At 45.6% G+C, this 20,805-nt stretch overlaps 1 protein-coding gene and 1 long non-coding RNA gene across 5 annotated transcripts in view; both read right to left on the bottom strand.

Moving 5' to 3' along the window:
* LOC115166847 (homeodomain-interacting protein kinase 3) overlaps positions 1 to 20,805 on the bottom strand; it is a 70,852-nt gene that overhangs the window by 32,559 nt on the left and 17,488 nt on the right. The window lies entirely within an intron of this gene.
* LOC115166848 (uncharacterized) lies at positions 15,569 to 18,128 on the bottom strand. Its single transcript, XR_003870377.1, has 2 exons — positions 15,813 to 18,128; positions 15,569 to 15,712 (listed from the first exon to the last, which is right to left on the bottom strand). It is a non-coding gene; the product is annotated as an uncharacterized LOC115166848 (long non-coding RNA).

Genomic DNA, 20,805 nt, shown 5'->3' with positions numbered 1-20,805 from the left:
ATGTACAGTGGTGCTTCTGAATACAGCCCAGCTCCCAGCAGTCTTCAGTATCACCACCCTCTCTGACTCCCATCCCTAATGGCGTAAACTGTCCGGCTGGCACCTAAGACACATCAAAACTTTGACCTAATCCCCTCTCTCTCCCCATCTGTCTACCTCGCCCAGACACAGCTCCACCACTTCCTGGTGTTCATTATGTCCCAGAATACAGCCAATTAAAGAAGAATGGGCAGGGCGGAACTTGTGGCACATTTCAGAAGAAGAACGTGCAGAGACTGTCGACACCTGTGGCAGAACAAACTGGCAGAGACGTCATACTGGGCTTAATGATGACAGTGAAACGCAGCAGTGGGCCTGTACAGCCAAGGCAGAGTCACTTTGAGATCAGAGAGGGGAGTTTAAGCTCTTTCTCCAACATCAGCGTGAGTTGATGGGTGAACTTCAGAGTCTGGGGTTATGTTTAGCACAGGAAGAGTACTGAAACTTGACTAGAAATGAACTGACAGACTGAAAAATGTACTTTCACAATATTATTCCGGAGTACCACGTTTTTGGGATGGAGATCTTTCCTTTGGAAAATACTGGGAGGTACATCAAGCTGTTTTGGATTTCCCCTAGATCGGGAGGGGAGCGGATCGCTTGAAGTCAAACATGAGGGTTATTACATAAAGATTATCCACAACTTTCTAGCCAAATAACCAGGTGCTAGGGAAATTATTGGATTGGACAGTGGTTGAAGACCAAATTAGGCAGTTCAAAAACCATAACAGAAAAAGACATGGGACGACTTCTTAACTTTAGCAGCCAACAACATACTCACATCTGCTTCCCATACTTAATTTAAACTGGAAAGGCCTCGCCAGAGAAAACATCTCAGCATGCCATTTCATAATAGCAAATAGTGAGAATTGAAGCGTGAGTATCAGGTGCATTGTTGCTCAACACTATTGTTTTCCCAACAGGCTAAGAATGGATGGTGTCAGCCAGGTGAGAAATATCAGAGTTCAGAGGTTTCCAACAGAACACTGTGCTATAGAAGAGAAATCCCTTTACAGTCTGCATGGGGGGGGTTACATCTCCAAAAGAGCCTTTCAAACATCCCACGTTGCATCTAAGGTTTCAACCGTGCGCCTTGCTGCTAACTAAATACCATATAGCATTTTCTTGGCAAATGGATTACACTCACTGAAGACAGGAGAGGGGATAAGAAAAAGTCATTTCGATAGCAGAACATGGATGATATCCTTGGTGAATGAGTGCTATACATATTCTCAGATAAGGGGGGGAAAGGGCCAAATGGTTGCAATGTTCCGCACTTGAGGTGCATGACTCTAAAATCGATTCCACTCACATAGATTTAAAGTCTTTGATTAGTCTTTTTGTGGAGACCAGAGGTTAGACTATAGTCTAGCAGGACAATGGCAAGGCAGAATACTTCAGGTGAGGCCTCTCCATACATGTCAAGGAGAGAGTGCTTATTTACTCCACCTGGTAGGCTACTCTCTACCTTCTATTAGGAGACAAGGAAAAGGAGATCATTTAAGTTAATCCTATTGTATAGGTACCGCCTGGTGTGCAACTGACTAACAATAATGTCACCAAATAGGCTTGGGCGGTATAACGTATATACCCTATACCAGGGTATTTGGAAAAACACCCAGGATATTATACCATCAAAACAAAAAGTTTCAATAAATTTGAATATGTGGAGCTACTTTTTAAAGTGAATAACTGCAGTCAACTTGGGTAATACGTTAGGACATGAAGCAAATTGCATTCTTCAATTCACCTGTCACAATATTTTACAGTATAAAGCTTACCGTAGTTCCCCAGAACAGTTGAGCCAGCCACGTGTTTGTTTGTAAATAGCACAACGGGAGAAAGAGAGCTGCTGAATCCATAGCGGTCTAAACTCAGCAAAAAAAGAAACGTCCTCTCACTGTCAACTGCGTTTATTTTCAGCAAACTTAACATGTAAATATTTGTATGAACATTACAAGATTAAACAGCTGAGACATAAACTGAACAAGTTCCAAAGACATGTGACAAACAGACATGGAATAATGTGCCCCTGAACAGGGGGGGGGGGTTTGCCAGTCCTGTCTGGTCCAGCGACGGTGGGTTTGTGCCCATAGGCGACGTTGCCGGTGATGTCTGGTGAGGCCTACAAGCCCTAAGTCCAGCCTCTCTTAGCCTATTGCGGACAGTCTGAGCACTGATGGAGGGATTGTGCGTTCCTGATGTAACTCGGGCAGTTGTTGCCTTCCTGTACCTGTCCCTCAGGTGTGATGTTCGGATGTACCGATCCTGTGCAGGTGTTGTTACACGTGGTCTGCCACTGCGAGGACAATCAGCTGTCCATCCTGTCTTCCTGTAGAGCTGTCTTAGGCGTCTCACAGTACGGACATTGCAATTTATTGCCCTGGCCACATGTGCAGTCCTCATGCCTCCTTGCAGCATGCCTAAGGCACGTTCAAGCAGATGAACAGGGACTCTGGGCATCTTTCTTTTGGTGTTTTCCAGAGTCAGTAGAAAGGCCTCTTTAATGTCCTACGTTTTCATAACTGTGACCTTAATTGCCTACATTCTGTAAGCTGTTAGTGTCTAAACGACCGTTCCACAGGTGCATGTTCATGAATTTTTTATGATTCATTGAAGAAGCATGGGAAACAGTGTTTAAACCCTTTACAATTAAAATATGTGAAGTTATTTGGATTTTTACGAACTATCTTTGAAAGACAAGGTTCTGAAAAAGGGACGTTTCTTTTTTTGCTGAGTTTATATCGATCAGTCTCTGGTGTGCAGCGGACATGAGGTGATGAAGTTACACTTGTAGGCAATTCACTACTAAACGTTTGCCATCAGATATCTTAGAAAGGCTTTCTGCTAGAAGTCAAAGAGTGCTGGATGAGTTCTGGATGAGTTCTGTACAGCTGCCATTTTTTTGGTCCTCCGTTCTTCTCCCCTCTGCTCCGTGTAAACATGCTGCTCTTTCTTCAGAAAAGCATGCCTCACAACTTTGTTCATTTGCACAATCGATCTCAAATGTCCACACACATACCGAAAAATATATTCGGTAGCTACTGGCTACGCTTGTATAACTTCATGAGCTGGATTTGCCCATCTTTGCAATTAGTGTGTTAGATTTCGCTATTAGTTTGTGCTAATTTTGTTAGCATTCTGGTAATATAGCCCCAATGGGCTTTTGTGTTTTTAGCGCCGCTTTGTATGCTATGCCGGTAATACCATAAATCCCGGGATGAGAGAAGGACGGTATGACGATCTGAAAATCTGGATACCGCCCAAGCCTAACTCAACTCCAATGCCTGCGAGCAGAAGCACAGTGGTAAGCCCAGCATTGGCACACTGCTGTGCAAGCAGACTCACTCATGCTGAGCTGGTGCCATGAGAGTAACCTGACAAAGACCATTTATTATGGTCGAAATGTTGTAAACAGTCAAAACTGGTTTCCAAAATATGTCAGAAATAACATTCTTCCTGTGCAAACAGAAAGCATGTTTAGATTAACATGCAGTGGAGTCTGTCTTTGAGGCTATTTGTTTGGTTTGCTTCCTACTGTAAATAGGGAGCCAAATGTGCATGATTGCAGCAACTAAGGAATGGCCAGTCTCCCTTAACTTTTTCACTGAGTAATAACACCAAAAAAATCCTATTTGTTTTCATCAAATAGCCTTAAGCTTGTACTGCATTTCTTGCCTTGCCTTTTCCCTCGTGCACAGTGTCTGTGGCCAATGAACTAAGCCCTTTTTCCTGGTCACTGAGTTCAGAGGCCTGTTCTGCTACCTCAGACATGGCTTCCCTTCCTCCCTAGTTCCTTCCCTTCCCCCCCAGTCCCTCCGCCCCTAGTCCCTTCCCTTTGCCCCTAGTCCCTTCCCTTTGCCCTAGAACCCTTCCCTTTGCCCCTAGAACCCTTTGCCCCTAGAACCCTTGCCCCTAGAACCCTTGCCCCTAGAACCCTTGCCCCTAGAACCCTTGCCCCTAGAACCCTTGCCCCTAGAACCCTTGCCCCTAGAACCTTTGCCCCTAGAACCCTTGCCCCTAGAACCCTTGCCCCTAGAACCCTTGCCCCTAGAACCCTTGCCCCTAGAACCCTTGCCCCTAGAACCCTTCCCTTTGCCCCTAGAACCCTTCCTCCATCTCACTCACACTTTTATTAATTATCTTCTAAGTCGGTTTGTCACTCCATCTTTCCCTTCCATCTCTCTCTTTCCGTCTCTCTCCCCCCTCCCCACTGAGAGACACTCCCTAAGCAGAGGCATAAGTAAGCCTAGGACTGTTGGGACTGTAAAAACACCAACATGGTAAAGGGCCAGATCCCACAGAGCGCAGGAGAATGTTAGCTCCTCTTGGTGACCTTGGGCTTGGGAAGGAGTCCCACGACCCCAGGAAAGGAACGGGGTCCTCACCACCAACATCTGCTAAGCTAATATCCTACGGCAGACCAGGCTCTGACGCCAGAGCTGCTAGAGGATGGACACACACGCCACGGAAGACCAGGCTCTGACGCCAGAGCTGCTAGAGGATGGACACAAACACGCCACGGAAGACCAGGCTCTGACGCCAGAGCTGCTAGAGGATGGACACAAACACGCCACGGAAGACCAGGCTCTGACGCCAGAGCTGCTAGAGGATGGACACAAACACGCCACGGAAGACCAGGCTCTGATGCCAGAGCTGCTAGAGGATGGACACAAACACGCCACGGAAGACCAGGCTCTGATGCCAGAGCTGCTAGAGGATGGACACAAACACGCCACGGAAGACCAGGCTCTGACGCCAGAGCTGCTAGAGGATGGACACAAACACGCCACGGAAGACCAGGCTCTGATGCCAGAGCTGCTAGAGGATGGACACAAACACGCCACGGAAGACCAGGCTCTGATGCCAGAGCTGCTAGAGGATGGACACACACGCCACAAACAACCATTTAAAACGGAGAGCCGTATCAGAGTGCTAAAAACTCTGGAATAGCAAAGGAAGAGAATGAAAGGCTGTAATTTAGAATGATTTACACTTAACTCAATAAGAGGGAAATAGGAGTGCCCATCTGAATGTGTAAATAGTTCTGAGAATGCAAAGGGGATCTCAGAACTGCACTGATCTCTTATGTTAATGGAAAGTCCAAGTCATATAAAGTGACAGGTCCACTTGGTATTCAAGGCCTGGTTCCAGTTACTGACATGACTTTTACTGGATCAATTCTGAATTATATTAGTGCAAGTCAGCATGGGACGACTTTGAAGATCCTCAGGGAAACACTTAAGTTATGTACTATTCCATATCATAAAACTGGTGTCAGTCGCTACCCCTCTTCCCCCTGCTGAGACGAGCGAATAGACTAAACTGTAGACGCAAATTAAAACAATATTCCACAATGACAAAATAAATATGGAATCTTATTTTGTCTTATTAGAACTAACACATTGTCAAATGCCCTCTGCAGTAAGAGACATTGGCAGGCAGCAGTGCTGTTTCTAAGCTACTGTAGAACAAAGGTGTAGGGTGTAGGCTATGCAGTGTTTAACCAATATTCCTTCTTGCCACCGCTGCAAAAAAATATGACTTTTTATACAGTGCCGTGAAATTATTTGCCCCCTTTCAGATTTTCTCTCTGTTTGCATATTATTGATACTGAATGTTAGACCTTCAACCAAAACCAAATATTAGATAAAGGGAATCATCAACTTACACACAAGACCCTATAATGACAAAGGTAAACTTTGAAAATTTAAAAATAAAAACAGAAATACCTTATTTACACAAGCATTCAAACCCTTGGCTATGAGTCGAAAAGGAGCTCAGGTGCATCCTGTTTCCATTGGTCATCCTTGAGATGTTTCTACAACTTGATTGGAGTCCACCTGTGGTAAATTCAATTGATTGGACATTGGAAAGGCACACACCTGTCTATATAAGGTCCTACAGTTGACAGTGCATGTCAGAGCAAAACCCAAGCCATGAGGTCGAAGGAATTGTTCGTAGAGTTCCGAGACAGGATTGTGTCGAGGCACAGATCTGGGGAAGGGTACCAAAAAAATCTATGAAGCATTGATGTTCCCCAAGAACACAGTGGCCTCCATCATTCTTAAATGGAATAAGTTTGGAACCACCAAGACTCTTCCTAGAGCTGGCCGCTGGGCCAAACTGAGCAATCTGGGGAGAAGGACCTTGGTCAGGGAGGTGACCAAGAACCCAATGGTCACTCTGACAGAGCTCCAGAGTTCCTCTTTGGAGATGGGATAACCTTCCAGAAGGACAACCATCTTCGCAGCACTCCACCAATCAAACTTACGGTGGAGTGGCCAGACAGAAGCCACTCCTCAGTAAAAGGCACGACATCCCGCTTGGAGTTTGCCAAAAGGAACTTAAAGGACTCTGACCATGAGAAACAAGATTATCTGGTCTGATGAAACCAAGATTGAACTATTTGGCCTGAATGCCAAGCGTCACGTCTGGAGGAAACCAGGCACTGCTCATCACCTGGCACCTGCATCAGCATCAGGGACTGGGAGACTAGTCAGCATCGAGGGAAAGATGGAGTAAAGCACAGAGAGATCCTTGATGAAAACCTGCTCCAGAGAGCTCAGGACCTCAGACTGGGGTGAAGGTTCACCTTCCAACAGGACAACAACCCTAAACACACAGCCAAGACAACGCAGAAGTAGCTTCGGGACATGTCTCTGAATGTCTGAGTGGCCCAGCCAGAGCCAGAACCCGATCGAACATCTCTGGAGAGACCTGAAAATAGCTGTGCAGCAACCCTCCCCATCCAACCTGACAGAGCTTGAGAGGATCTGCAGAGAAGAATGGGAGAAACTCCCCAAATACAGGTGTGCCAAGCTTGTAGCGTCATACCCAAGACGACTCAAGGCTGTAATCTCTGCCAAAGGTGCTTCAACAAAGTACTGAGTAAAGGGTCTGAATACTTATGAAAAATGTCATAGTTTAGTATTTTTTAAACCCTGTTTTTACTTTGTCATTATGGGTATTGCGTGTAGATTAATAAGAAAAAATAAAAACGATTTAATACATTTTAGAATAAGGCTGTAACGTAACAAACGGTGGAAAAAGTGAACGGGTCTGAATACTTTACGAATGCACGGTAGGTTGGTAGATATTTCTGCCGGGAAGTGCTTTTAAATGGATAGTCGTTGGCTCAATGACTGGAAGTCTATGGGAACAGCTAGCAAGTCATTGAAGTAACGCTAGTAGCCGCTACCTTTACCACCCCTGTTGAAAACAATCCTAGGGGAAACACTGGTATATGCTAGGTGCAGCTGGCTACTGAGAGAAATCATCTTTGGGCATTTTTTTATTCATGGCCCTGATCTCACAGTCCAGAAATAGGTCTGCGATCCAGGCTGCCTCTCCCCTGAGAAAGAGAGATGGGTGTAGAGTGACGGTCAACACCCACACAAGCAACAAACAAGGTAGACTAGGCTTCATCTGAGGTGAGGGGTGAAGGTTTCCATGCATTTGCTCAGGTAGGCTAGTAGCTACTCTAAATAAACCAGGCTACAAATACTGTGCTGCTGGTATTGAAGTGATTTTATTTGAGTTCTGACTGAGACATTGGCTAATGACCGTCTCAATGAAAGAATGGAATCTTGCCCTTCCAGGAACTATAATTCCACAAACCCTCGCATTCTGAATTATTAACTGGAACACAGAGCTGGTGCCAATCAGGGATGATGTAGCCCATGCACACAGCTAGCAACAACACACCTCCGCTGCCCTGCCTGACACAAACACATGCAGAGGAGGACATTACGGCACTAATGTTATCATCATGTGAAAATAGCCAGGCAATAGGCCTACTTTCTGCTCAGCCGAATGGAGTTAGGGAGGAAAACATGTCAAACAGAGTAGCAGCACATCAAACCAAGGATAGAAAACGCTAGGAGATCATGAATGAGCTCTCTACCTTTCCTTCGCCAGCAGTGTGTAAGTGTGTGTGTGTGTGTGTGTGTGTGTGTGTGTGTGTGTGTGTGTGTGTGTGTGTGTGTGTGTGTGTGTGTGTGTGTGTGTGTGTGTGTGTGTGTGTGTGTGTGTGTGTGTGTGTGTGTGTGTGTGCACATGTTTGAATGAAAGAGCTCTTCAATGACACCTCATATTCAGCACTTCTATCCCAGAGTGACTCCTCGTGTCCTTGCCTTTGTTGACAAACGTCAGCCAGACACGTCATGGAAAGTATCTGAACTAGAAAATTGAGGTCAGGAGGAACACTCAACTGAATTAAAGCATGTATATGAGCCAGCATGCAGGTGTGTCTATAACAACGTAACCACACTGTGTCTACAGAAGATGGAGGCAAGGCCAGTGATTGAATAATGATAACACACACCAAACTCAGACCTAATATTTCTAGCTCAGAGTTCTGAGACGAGCTAATATAACAGGCTAGTTATGAGAAAGGGCCTATGTTTCAACACCCACAACGATAAACACCAGCGTAGCCTTTGGGACGTTAATCTCTCGTGGACAGACACACGTAACATAAATGGTATCGTAGCCTCTGTCAGACTGAGATGACATGACTAACGAGGAAATCTGATCCGGTGAGCACGTTTTCATCACTGATCATTTGGCCAAATCACGATTTTCACATCTTTTTCAATTTCGGAAGGTGAGGGGACATTTGGCAAATGCTTTGGCTGAGAGTTTCACTTTAGGGGGGTGGAGACTTCGCTAGTCTTGTCAGCATCGTTTGTCATACATCCCCCAGAACCTAATCGGGTGTCTAATGTAAATACGTACAATTTTGGTTGTGGGTTTGTGAGATTATACGGCGTATGAAAGCCTTTCTAACAAGTGGAAACAAGGCAGGCAGTCAGATACAAAACACTGCTTGAATCCCACATCCTTCTGTACAGTGGTAGGAAGGCATGCGTGACAAACCCATATCATTATCATTTCCCCCTCCTTTTAGTTCAGGCCCTCATATACATGACATCATCTAAAGACCTTTTCTTGCTCCGCTGCTATGTGAGACACTGGGACGGTCTGAAAACGCTAACTCAAACAGGCAGGGACAGAAGGACATGTTGTACATTCCAGAGAGAAAAATACTTCCGTTTCACTTCAGAAAGCCAACACGTCGCTGACTCCAAATCTGGCTCCTTGATCCATCTTTCTCTCTTTGCACGCTTCTCGTCATGTACCAGTATTTCAGCCAGCTTCACACATCCAACGAGGAAAATAAGATTGTGTTCTTCAAAAGTGCCAAAAAGTATAAAAAAACATTTGAACAAATATAGACCTTTTCATACGATGCACATTAAAAAGTCTTTGTTTTTAAATGGAGAATTTATTTGTTGGCCACTTTCTCCAATGGGGGCAGCAGAGGTAGCGAAGGACCTCAGAGGGGGGAGAGTCCAGATTCTGAAGGCCAGTGGACCATTCACCATTTCATTCCCTCACCACATCCTGACCCAGCCATTACCCTCGCTCCATCATCCACAACTGTTTTCCAGTCTGCCTCGCTACGCTGCCCAAGCCAAAACACAGGCCTGCAAATGTGAAAACAATTCAATGAAATCAAAGCCACAACACACTACCAAACAGAAACACGCATGTCTACGGAGGCATCAGAGTGAAATATCCTCTGTCCTTTGGAGAGATGGGAGGTTACTGAGTTTTACAGGAGCTCCACTGGTCCACCCACTTACTGGAAAAGCTCCAGGCTTTATTGTCAGCAGGGCTCTCCTCCATCTCCACAGCAGGGAGAAGAGAACAAAACACAGCAATTGGAGCTGGAGCTGGATGCGTCAACCATGAGAGCAAACAGCGTAAAACTGAAATATGTTCTACAACAATAGCCAAAGGAGCACTAAATTGACTTTTCAAACACTTGATTTGGAGTAGTTTTGCAGAGCAGCCTTCCCTATCTATCAGTACAAAAGGGGCCTGGGTGTTAGGGGGTCTTGTAATTAGTGGAGCTATGTGGAGGAGGAGAAATTCCACAAATACGTGGAAAACCTGACTTAACACAGCAGTCTCCTCTTGCCTTCTGTGTGAACTTTCACTGGCTCGCGTGAGCTGGCCCCATGAATTTACGAGTGAGGGAAGCAGCGAGATTGTTTTGAGCCTCAGTGTGTGTGTGTGTGTGTGTGTGTGTGTGTGTGTGTGTGTGTGTGTGTGTGTGTGTGTGTGTGTGTGTGTGTGTGTGTGTGTGTGTGTGTGTGTGTTACGTTGAGCAATTGAGTGTGTGTATTACGTTGAGCAATTGAGTGTATCACAGGCCACCCTCAGACATAGAAAAGCATCTGCATTGCACTCTGTGCAGATTTTAACCCAGATGTACTGCAGCTTGTTTCAGACTCCTTTTTCTGGAGAGGCTCATGGAGAACGCAACACCTGGCTCACTGACAGCACTTCTTATTACTTAAACATTGCTTATCGTCGCTGTCAGATTTTCTTTTTACATTTATTGAAAGCAGAAACTCTCCTCAATGTACAGTGAACATTTCAGGACTCTAGGAAAATGTTTCAAAACAGCTTCTTTAGCTTCATAATTTTATGTTTTTTCGGAAAATATGGTCATTTTTTTATTTCCTAAAGTGTGTTTTGGAGATAAGGTTTTCATCAGACAGCAGCGACGTTATGTAATTCACCACATTGGCCTATTTGCAGACAGCCAGGGGAAGCCAGGAGGAAATGGTTAGCATTTTTACATGGGCAGGGCTCAGGCCGGTCTGTAGATTACTGCTGTGTACACTGGAGAGTTGTGACAAAGGTGCTAGCTAAACTAATGTTTAGTGGGTACATGAGGCTGGGAACCATGGATGAAGTGTTGTTACTAGCTCCTCGTTGGGCCACGGTCTGCTACAGCCGTCTTCTTCCTTTCAGTTCAAAGGGCAGCATAGAATCCCAACTCAGCTGATCAGGCTGAACCAGTCCAAGGCAGCTGGCTAACTAATCATGAGCCAGTCAGTAACATCCAAGGAGCAGTGCTGAGAAACAGAAAGACTGATGTGGAGTTCAGGGTGTCAGTGACTGATAGCCAGGGATCCCTGGACTACTGCATTATTGATGCTCATGAAAGAGCCATAGCAACCAACAAAAAACACATTAGTATCTGTTATTTCTAACTATTTCACTCAGGCCTCTCTTAGGATCTTTTCCTGGAGTAAGTCAACCTGAAATCACAGGTCCATGTTCCAGCGAGCAGGCGCGCGTTCCAGCGAGCAGGCGCGCGTTCCAGCGAGCAGAGCGAGCAGGCGCGCGTTCCAGCGAGCAGAGCGAGCAGGCGTGTTCCAGCGAGCAGGCGTGTTCCAGCGAGCAGAGCGAGCAGGCGTGTTCCAGCGAGCAGGCGCGCGTTACAGCGAGCAGAGCGAGCAGGCGTGTTCCAGCGAGCAGGTGCGCGTTACAGCGAGCAGAGCGAGCAGGCGTGTTCCAGCGAGCAGGCGCGCGTTACAGCAAGCAGAGCGAGCAGAGCGAGCAGGCGTGTTCCAGCGAGCAGGCGCGCGTTCCAGCGAGCAGAGCGAGCAGGCGTGTTCCAGCGAGCAGGCGCGCGTTCCAGTGCCTTTATCAGAATGTCAGATTCTGTCTCCTGTCATCTGTATTCGACCAAACTGACAACACAATGCCTGGACTGAACAACCAGGCCTTAGCAACAAGTTGGCCATCCTTGACTGAGCCCAACAAACAACGACGTGGCATTCAAAACAACATGGCCTCCAGTCATCTCCAAGGCAGCTTGGTGTTTTCAAGGTGAGGCCTTGCTGCAGCTCCTTAGTCTTTCACCCTGTAAGCAATCATTTCTGAGAGACCCACAGTGAGACTCCAGCAGCAGGAGAGAGAGAAGAGATGGTGTCATTACGCTAGATGGCCAGGCATTCAATAAAGAGCAGCAGACAAAGTATCTAAGACCATAATCAACCCCGTAGCATTTCACAAAGCAGGAGAGAGAGAGAGGGAGGGAGACAGACACAGAGAGACACAGAGAGACCGACAGAGAGAGAGAGAGACAGACAACAACGTCAAACCAACACCCAGCGATAGAGGGGGCATCCTTGGCTGGGACAGTCTCACCTCCGATTCAGTGAAGTCGGTGCCACGTTTTTAGTGAGACAAATTAGGTTAGAGGATAAATTAGCCTTGTTCTCCGTTGTAGGACATAATGTGATTGGCTGTGTTTACGCTGTTGCTAACACCAGCTCTCTGGCTAGGAGCTGTCTTTGATGAATGATTGATGAGCTTGCTCTGCAAACTGAAACACAGAGGCCTAGTGTTACCTGAGGAAGGAGATACGCCTGATAGGCCTGGTGCTACCGACCGACGCCCAGCAACACAGGAAAACGCACTAAAACAACACACACTCAGAGAAACACATACTGTATACACAAACAAACACTAGGCTTTTTACACACCCACACAACAGAGAGCACCAGCACACACACTTTGCCCTGCCAAAACACACACACACACACACAACAGCAGCAGTCTCCAGTAGAGTGATACACAACACAGTAACATTAGACACCAGTGGGTAATTAGTGGTGGTAGCTGGCTTCTGATAAGCTACTGGTCTGTGATGCAGCACTCAGCATGGCGTCCATGTTGAACCGATGCAGACACACCAAGACAAACGCAGGGGGCCGTCCTTAGCTATGGGAGGTTTAAGTTCACAGACGTTCCTTTGAAAGTGCAAATCCTAGTTAAATACATTTCTATTTCAAATTGCTACTGGCAATGAAAACGGGAGAGTATGAAATTGAGGGAATAAAAGGGCAACGCACCAGGAGAGCAAATCAACTGCAGAATGAAAGCAATTAGAGGTGGGGGTTTATGTGTTGAGCATTTATTCAACGCAGAGTCTTATAAAGACGTCAGAAACAGGACGTCTGACACACAGAGAGACGGAGAGACGGAGAGAGGTCGAGGGTGCTGGGGTGTAATTAAGGGAACCTTCTCGTGGCTCGCTGGCATTTGGGCTTCAATCTGAAGAGTCTAATTAGGAGGTTCAGTCAGAGAAACAAACAGGCCTCAGTCTGGAGAGAAGAGCTGAGGAGAGCCAGTGGTTCACCAATCACCAAGCCCAGGGAGGAGAAATGTTAAACTAATTAAAAGTGCCAGACCAAAATGCCTACAGGGTTTTAAAAGAGGAAAACAAAATAACAAGTTGAGTGAATCACGTCTGAGGGCCCAGACAAAGGGCCCAGACAAAGGCCCCAAACGTGGAAGTCTGAGGGGTGAAGAAACCACAGACTCACATTCAAATAGACTCAACGTGAATATTTCCACCCACTATGTGGACACAGGCACACACACACCCATCCAGACTGCAAACACATTGTAAAACAGCTGCCGTTGGAGCTGGTTGACCTTCAACCAGTGAGCACGCTCTCTCTTGCATTTCACCCGGCCCATATTCTGCTCCGGCTGCCAGCGCGCTTCACCATCTATAGAAGTCCAACGGCGCTGGTCGCCTTCCCGTCAGCTATTTTAAGCAGCCTCTCCATCCACCCCTAGGCCTCCACCTCCTACCCCTCTCTGCCCTCTCCCTCCGTATGTCTGGGAGATCCTCTAACCAGAGGAGCAGCGACAGCAGGAGGCAGGATCATTATCATGTAATGTGATGTTAGTGTAGACCTGTGCAATTCTCTCATGGCCAGGCCCAGGGGTTTACCAGGCAGAATAATCTGTAGCAGTCCTTACCTTTTCAGGACACCACTTCCACAACCATTCCCTGGGGGCTAGTGGTCATGGTGGCAGATTGGAAGCAACCCAAAGTATTGAATCATATGATTAGGCAGGTCAATAGGCCTAGCCCATGGGAAAGGCCTAAACATTCCCTAGATCCACATACTGGTAGAGAGCCAAGAGACTGTTCCACATAGAGAGAGCCAAGAAACTGTTCCACATAGAGAGAGCCAAGGGACTGTTCCACATAGAGAGAGCCAAGGGACTGTTCCACATAGAGAGAGCCAAGGGACTGTTCCACATAGAGAGCCAAGAGACTGTTCCACATAGAGAGAGCCAAGGGACTGTTCAACATAGAGAGCCAAGGGTCTGTTCAACATAGAGAGAGCTAAGGGACTGTTCAACATTGAGAGAGCTAAGGGACTATTGAAAATTGAGAGTAGGCTTAGGTGATATACCATAGAGAGGGGTATTTAGGGAAACAAAATGGGGGGCATCCTGCCTCGCGTAATGTATGCTACGCCACTACTTATAAAGATATCTAAGATGTGTCAAATAAATGATATCCAGCTCAGGCCTCCAGCTCTGCGTTTGGTTTGTTAACTGGCTACAAGTCAAGATCAAGCTTCTTGGTTACAGCAGAGAAATTCAATCCCCTTCTGGATCAAGATCCCTGTTGTCTAAATTGTTTTGTGCATCAACAAAGAATGTATATATTAAGAAGTTGTTGTTTCATATCAGCCCTTGTGTGTAGTTGCCGTGATGCCGTATTCCCCGGTAAGGTACAGAACGGGTCAGAACGGGTCAGAACGGGAACATCTGGATACAGACTAACAGTTTCCTTTTCTATTTCACACACAACCTGGATGCAGTGGAGGAGGGAAAGGCCACTGAAACTCTATTGATTTTGGGGGAATTGTAAAATGGCAAACTGCATGTTGAGGGGAACTTTCTCCATTTGTTCAACTGAATGAATATTGTGCCTTGTTCATGGCATACATGATATCACTGCCCCTCTTGCCTTGTGAAATGACATCCCCCATTAAATAGAAATCTTCATGAAGCCAGCTCTTCTGACACATAGTACCATGGTGGAATAGGCTTATCATTCTGCGTGGTCCTCCTTTGAAAGTAGGCAACATACTGCTCTAAAATTGTATCTGAAGATAAAATGGCCGGTGAGAATGACTTGGCGACCTGTGCTTTCGATGGGTAGAACTGGCAAATGGAGGAGAGAGCAGCTGCACACTGTATTTAACTTCCTGCCAAAAGTCACTAAAGTACAGTGTAGGGCTCCAGTGAGTCGATTCTATTTGGAGTCACTTCCTAAAATATGGTGCATTTACCAGAAGTGAGTGAAAGGAGGCCTGTGTGTGTTAGGGTGTGTGTGTGTGTGTGTGTGTGTGTCAGAGAGAGCAGAGAGATGAGCTAAACACAGAGGATGTTGTGGCCTACTCCTCTGCAGCTGACATGCACACCAAGAGAGTCAAGCAGACTGTACTATCAGACTAGAGAAGCAGAAATGGTCATCAAAGTGGTAATGTACTGCAAACTCATTTCTCTTGACTACACACATCTGGATATAGCTTGAGCATTCTGGTTTAAATGATTCATTCAAGAGATGTCTCCACTGTCTACAGAAATGCACACCTGTCAACAAGATTAGACCTAGTATGTAACTAAACTCCTAATGTTTAGCCTGCTACTGGTGGACAACTAGAGAGAAGACAAATGACAGACCATGAGAGATCATCCCTCCTTATTACATACACGTCGCTGCAGCTTCCCCGTTCATACTGGAACTGCTCTGAACTCTGTATGCATGGCTACTAAAGCATACGACTACTTTACCCAGAAAACCTCACATTCATGTATGACAACGAATTAAACTAATTATTCTTTCTTCGTGTACTGCTCTTTATCATTTGTGAAATTCTAAAGTTCAGCGGTACTGTATGATGAAATACACTTCATCTCTCATAACACCGTCCTTAAACTTTTGTCAAACAAAGAGCTGTGGGACTGCAGCCAAAGTACGATACCACACCTACAGAGAAGCAGCAGTAAAAAGGCCTAGGCTGCACAGAGATACCACACCTACAGAGAAGCAGCAGTAAAAAGGCCTAGGCTGCACAGAGATACCACACCTACAGAGAAGCAGCAGTAAAAAGGCCTAGGCTGCACAGAGATACCACACCTACAGAGAAGCAGCAGTAAAATGGCCTAGGCTGCACAGAGATGCCATTTGAATAATCAAGTCATCTATGACAAGCATGCGGTTTTCTAGTGTTCTGAAGAACGGCAGTCTCAACTCGGGTCAATGCAACTCATCTCACCTCAGTGAGCAGGAATCTACAGACGCTGCATACAGAGGGAAATGGATAACCCAGACCCAAGTCTCCCATTTTAATATGTTCAGGCAGCATGACTTATTGAAATGAAATGTAAATCCCCTGTACTAAGACATATAGCTGCCATGTGACAGTCATTCTATAGTATCTTCCCTTTTCCACCAACCCTAACACATTACTAAGAGACTAGGCCACATCTAAATGACATAGCTAACAGCCTAATACTGTCATCTCTTAGGAAGGGATGATTTTTTTGTTGTTGCGACTTTGACTCAAAAACTACAAAAGAGAATCACCTCACAGAATAGGCTACAACAAGCAAATAGGCTCATTTGAAATGTGGCAGTTTGTTTTTTAAACGTCTGAGAGAAGCAAAGCAGAAGGTCTCACTGTCTCTGAGATGATACCACATCAGCAGACGATTAGGCTACGTGATACTGGCATTGACAGACTAGCCCATGGTGTCCACTTCCACCAGTGCAATTCCATGTAACTGCATTTAGCTGACGAACAGCATCCATCTATTCCCTATGGATACAACTTAGCTGAACATTTTGAGGCCTGTTCAAACTCTTTCCCGATCGATTCACCTCACTTTCGGTCTGAACTTGCAACGCGTAATTGAATGAGATACCATCAAAAGTCCATCAAACTGCATCCTCTGTTCATACATCAAACTAAATCTCCCATCAGTTCTTTAGAGAAAGAGAGAAACCTCCAATTCCCAAGTAATAACAGTACTATTTAAAAGGCTGGTTTTAGAGTGTAAACTCCCCCGGACACTAAGGCATAACATTAGCAGTACAAACTAATCCCTGACTCCTTCCATCTCACTGAGGAATTAAACCTCTCACTCAGCCACTGATTAGCATTAATCAAACGAGGGCAGGGGAGTACTCTCAAAGATGACTTCAAGGCTTTTAGCACAATTTACCACCCAATATGTCCTCGCATACATGGTCTGCTGGCCTGGCACCTCACATGAATTATGCATTCAGCTAGCCCAACGGTCAGTATCTCTGATGATCGAGCCCAGTGAATTGTGAGGAAACAAACGTTCCTCAGTAAGAGATCAATGACGTCATCACTTTTAGTCATATGTACAGGGCCTATAAAATGAGAATCATACCACAGAACTTCTGCCAACACCACCCCTGTGACACGTGCACAAATTGAAGATATGAGAGAGTTGTTAAATAACTTGAAAAGTCAGTCAGTACATCATAGGCCCAGGAGACTTGAGAGGGAATGGAAGCTACACTTACTGGAGTCTCATTACTGACTCTGCACGCTTCACCCCAGAGTCTGGTTTATACCGTTTGTTCAATGGCTATACGCACCGCTTTCCAGGAAGTAGTATTGTAGTTTCATTTTTGTAGTCCTTTTTTTTTAATGGTTTTCAAATGGATGAAAAACGAAGCCCAATGGTCTTTAACATAACTTCATAAAAGGCATCTGGCAGAAGTAAATTCCACAAACACTAATATCATTTTATATACACTGTATCTTAAATGACTGCGTTTTCATGAATTTGATGATATAATCGTCAAGCCCATTCAAGAGATTGACCTAGGACATCATCACTTGCACATCGTTTTCAGAAGTCAAAAGTGGCTGGGCTGTTGATGTTCAAAATGAAATAACTGACGGGAGTCAACAACAATCAGATATCAACAGGAAGTGTCTCAAAAACAACTTCCTGGAGTAGGATGATGGGCTCTGAGGGCAGGGGAGGAGCTTACCGGGGAACCAATCAAATTGCATCATCTTAATAACAGCCGAATGCAAAGTAATGCCACACAGACTACTGGAGTCTAGTCTAGGGCAGTAAGAGGCTGGTATGGGCTCAGACAGACTGTCTGATTTAATCAGAGAGGGAGCAGCAGGATGTGGGGATTAGGTGTCCACACCTACGTAACAACAACATTATCTACCAGGTGCCAAGTCTGCAATACAGACAACAAGTACAGTATACTCCAACTCCCATGGAGCGTTAGGAAAATGTATCAAACTCTGGAAGCATACATGTATGATCCTAAAAACCTGGAAGCTCTGTGTGTTTAGATCAGGATACACAGCAGGGGTGTATTCATTATGTCCTGCAATGGAAAACGTTTACTGTTTAAGAACCAAACGGAAGCAAACAGAGCAAACAGAATGAAACGGGGAGGGACATACCGGAATTTGTCCAATAGAAACTCTCGTTTTCGTTGCAAAACGTTTTTTTTTGTTTGGAGTAAACAAAATGTTTTGCAACAGAATCGGTGTAATGAATACACCCTAGAGCTCTCCAAGATTCCCCCAAACATTCCTGACATGTTCACCAAGGGAAAAGCTGACTGTTGATCTCTGGGACACAGACACTGCTGTCTGGCTGCCCCGGTTCCTCTGGATACCAGGTGTGTCAGTTGTGGCTCTATTGAATTATCAGACAACGATGCTGGACACTGTACCAGACAGACAAACTACTCTGAACTGACCATAGGTTTACAACATGCTATATCTATAGGGTGTGTGTGTGTGTGTGTGTGTGTGTGTGTGTGGTGTTGTCTTCAAGCCTCTCCAACATGCCTTGAGTAGACATGCAGCAAAAAGCTGGAATTGGAATGAGATGACGCACATGAATTTGAGGCAGTGAGTCAGTCCCTAGTGGCTGACCTCGTGGCTGACCTCGTGGCTGACCTCGTCTCTGTGAGAGCCAGCAGAAGACCCAGGGCTGAGAAAGATACACGGGATGAAGGGGTTTTAAAGTGCAAATTAAAACACGCACAGGACTTCACGTCTGTGTTGTGGTACAGACACAATCTCAATTGAAATGTTACTTTTATGCTGCCACTTTTACAACGGCTTGCAAAAATGAAAGCCGCCTTCTTGGGTGTTGGTCTGTTCAATAAACATGTCAAATAGCAAACCATTAGCGAACCAGACAACAGAGAAGCCTAGCCTGTGTTAGACCCACTTAGTGAGGACATGGCTGCAGTGCACACGGCCCATTCTCTGTCCCCCACCTCCCCCAGAACCAGAGCAGAGACTTTAATTAGAAGTGGATAATTAGAAACATCCATCCTCGTGCAGTAAGGCTGCCTGATGATGCTCCTCTGAGGCAGTGGAAAACAGGAGAGCTGCCAGGTCCTCCACCAAGGCAGACCTGTGCTACCACAACAAGCAGGGGGAAAGAAAAGGCTCCTACCTCACAGACAGACCAAGGTGTATGAATTAAAGTACAAACCGAGTCTGTGATTCTCAGGCCCTTTCAGGTTCAGTAAAAAGGTGCTTCCTAAACCGACTGGTTTCGGCATTAAAGCCTTCATCAGGGTGACATCATTCACCACCATCACACAGAACAGGATCTGGTACCAGAGCAGCTGGAAGCTCACGGTGGCTAATGCAAGGTTATGACATTATATGGTGCAGCCAGCTATGACAGAACATTACAGTTATTACATTACAACTCCATCATGACATTTTACAAGACAGACCTCTGTGCTGTTTAACAGTCAAACCATCCCCCCTATATATAATGTATGTGAATCACTAAATAGGCCTAGCTGCCCCTATGAGATGTTCTGAGAGACAGTACAGTGCTTTCTATTTAAGGAGGACAAATGTATTTTCCGGTCACAAAAACAAGTCATCCTGCATGTTCTTCCTCTGATGAGACCTCTCAGGAACTGAGTACTGAATGGGGTTGAGGCTTCACTAAACATCCTCCTCATCACACAAATAGCCTGCCAGCACAGCATCTACGAGGTAGAAACCACAGACTGACACTAAACTGGGTCATTCCTGTCCAGACCATTACGTTACAGTTCATATCATTTCAGGGCCCCGTTTCTCAAAACTAAAGCTACCGGCACCTATAGGGTGCTGCCAAGAGGAATTCTTCTGGTGAGTTTTCCGTTGGCCTGTCCAAGAGCAGAAGAAACATTATTCTCAGCATAAACATACCTGATAGGCTGCTATGTTACGCATCAGGGTTCGTAACAGAGTTACGTTCAGACTCGAGAGGTGTTGGGCTGAGAGAGAAGCTGTTCATCCTCAAATGGTTTATCATGGTCTTTATGCAACATGGCCTAACGCTCTTTACACAACATTCACATTTCCTTCCAAGGGAAACACACATACTGTACAGATGCAGTGGGCCTTCCTGCTCTTCACAGATATTTCATCAAACGGGTGTAAGCATAGGCCTGTGCATTAAGGCTTACACTCCAAATATTTGCCAACAGGCAGTTCCTTGCTCACCATGACATCTTGACAAATCCTACAGACTGGTGAGGGCTCAATCCTAACCCAGCCTCACCAGGACTGATAACAATGTGTGAGATGTTCACAAACTTTTCCCCGCCTCATTGTGTTGCAGTCTGTTTTCAGAACACGGTTTCCTTTCCCAGGCTGAGGGGACGTGAGCGAGCTACCCCCTGCCAGTAATGCTGTGGGGTCACATTTTTTCACAGGTCGTGGTATGCGGCTCCTGAACGAGCAGGATGTTAGGCAATAGAGAAGACATATCCTTGCCTGACCTCAGAAGGGCGTTTTTTTGTAATGGTAGGTCTGCACGATATGGGCAAAAAAATATTGTGAATGTTTTATTTTATTATTGCGATTGTGATTTGGCTTGTGATAAAAATCCAAACACTTGGGTAAACTGTTAGAATCATAGAAAAAACATTACTTTAAAAAGTTAAGTGGACCACAGCATCGTTCTTGTTCGGAACAATCTGTTGACTGCATTTGACCTAACAGAACAGAGTGCAAACTTAGTGGATGTAAGGGGAGGAACTCCTTG

This window comes from Salmo trutta, chromosome 29 (genome assembly GCF_901001165.1).
Source record: "Salmo trutta chromosome 29, fSalTru1.1, whole genome shotgun sequence".
Lineage (NCBI taxonomy): Eukaryota > Metazoa > Chordata > Actinopteri > Salmoniformes > Salmonidae > Salmo > Salmo trutta.
Note: the sequence above shows the minus strand (reverse complement) of the source record. Positions and strands in the feature narration are given on the sequence as shown.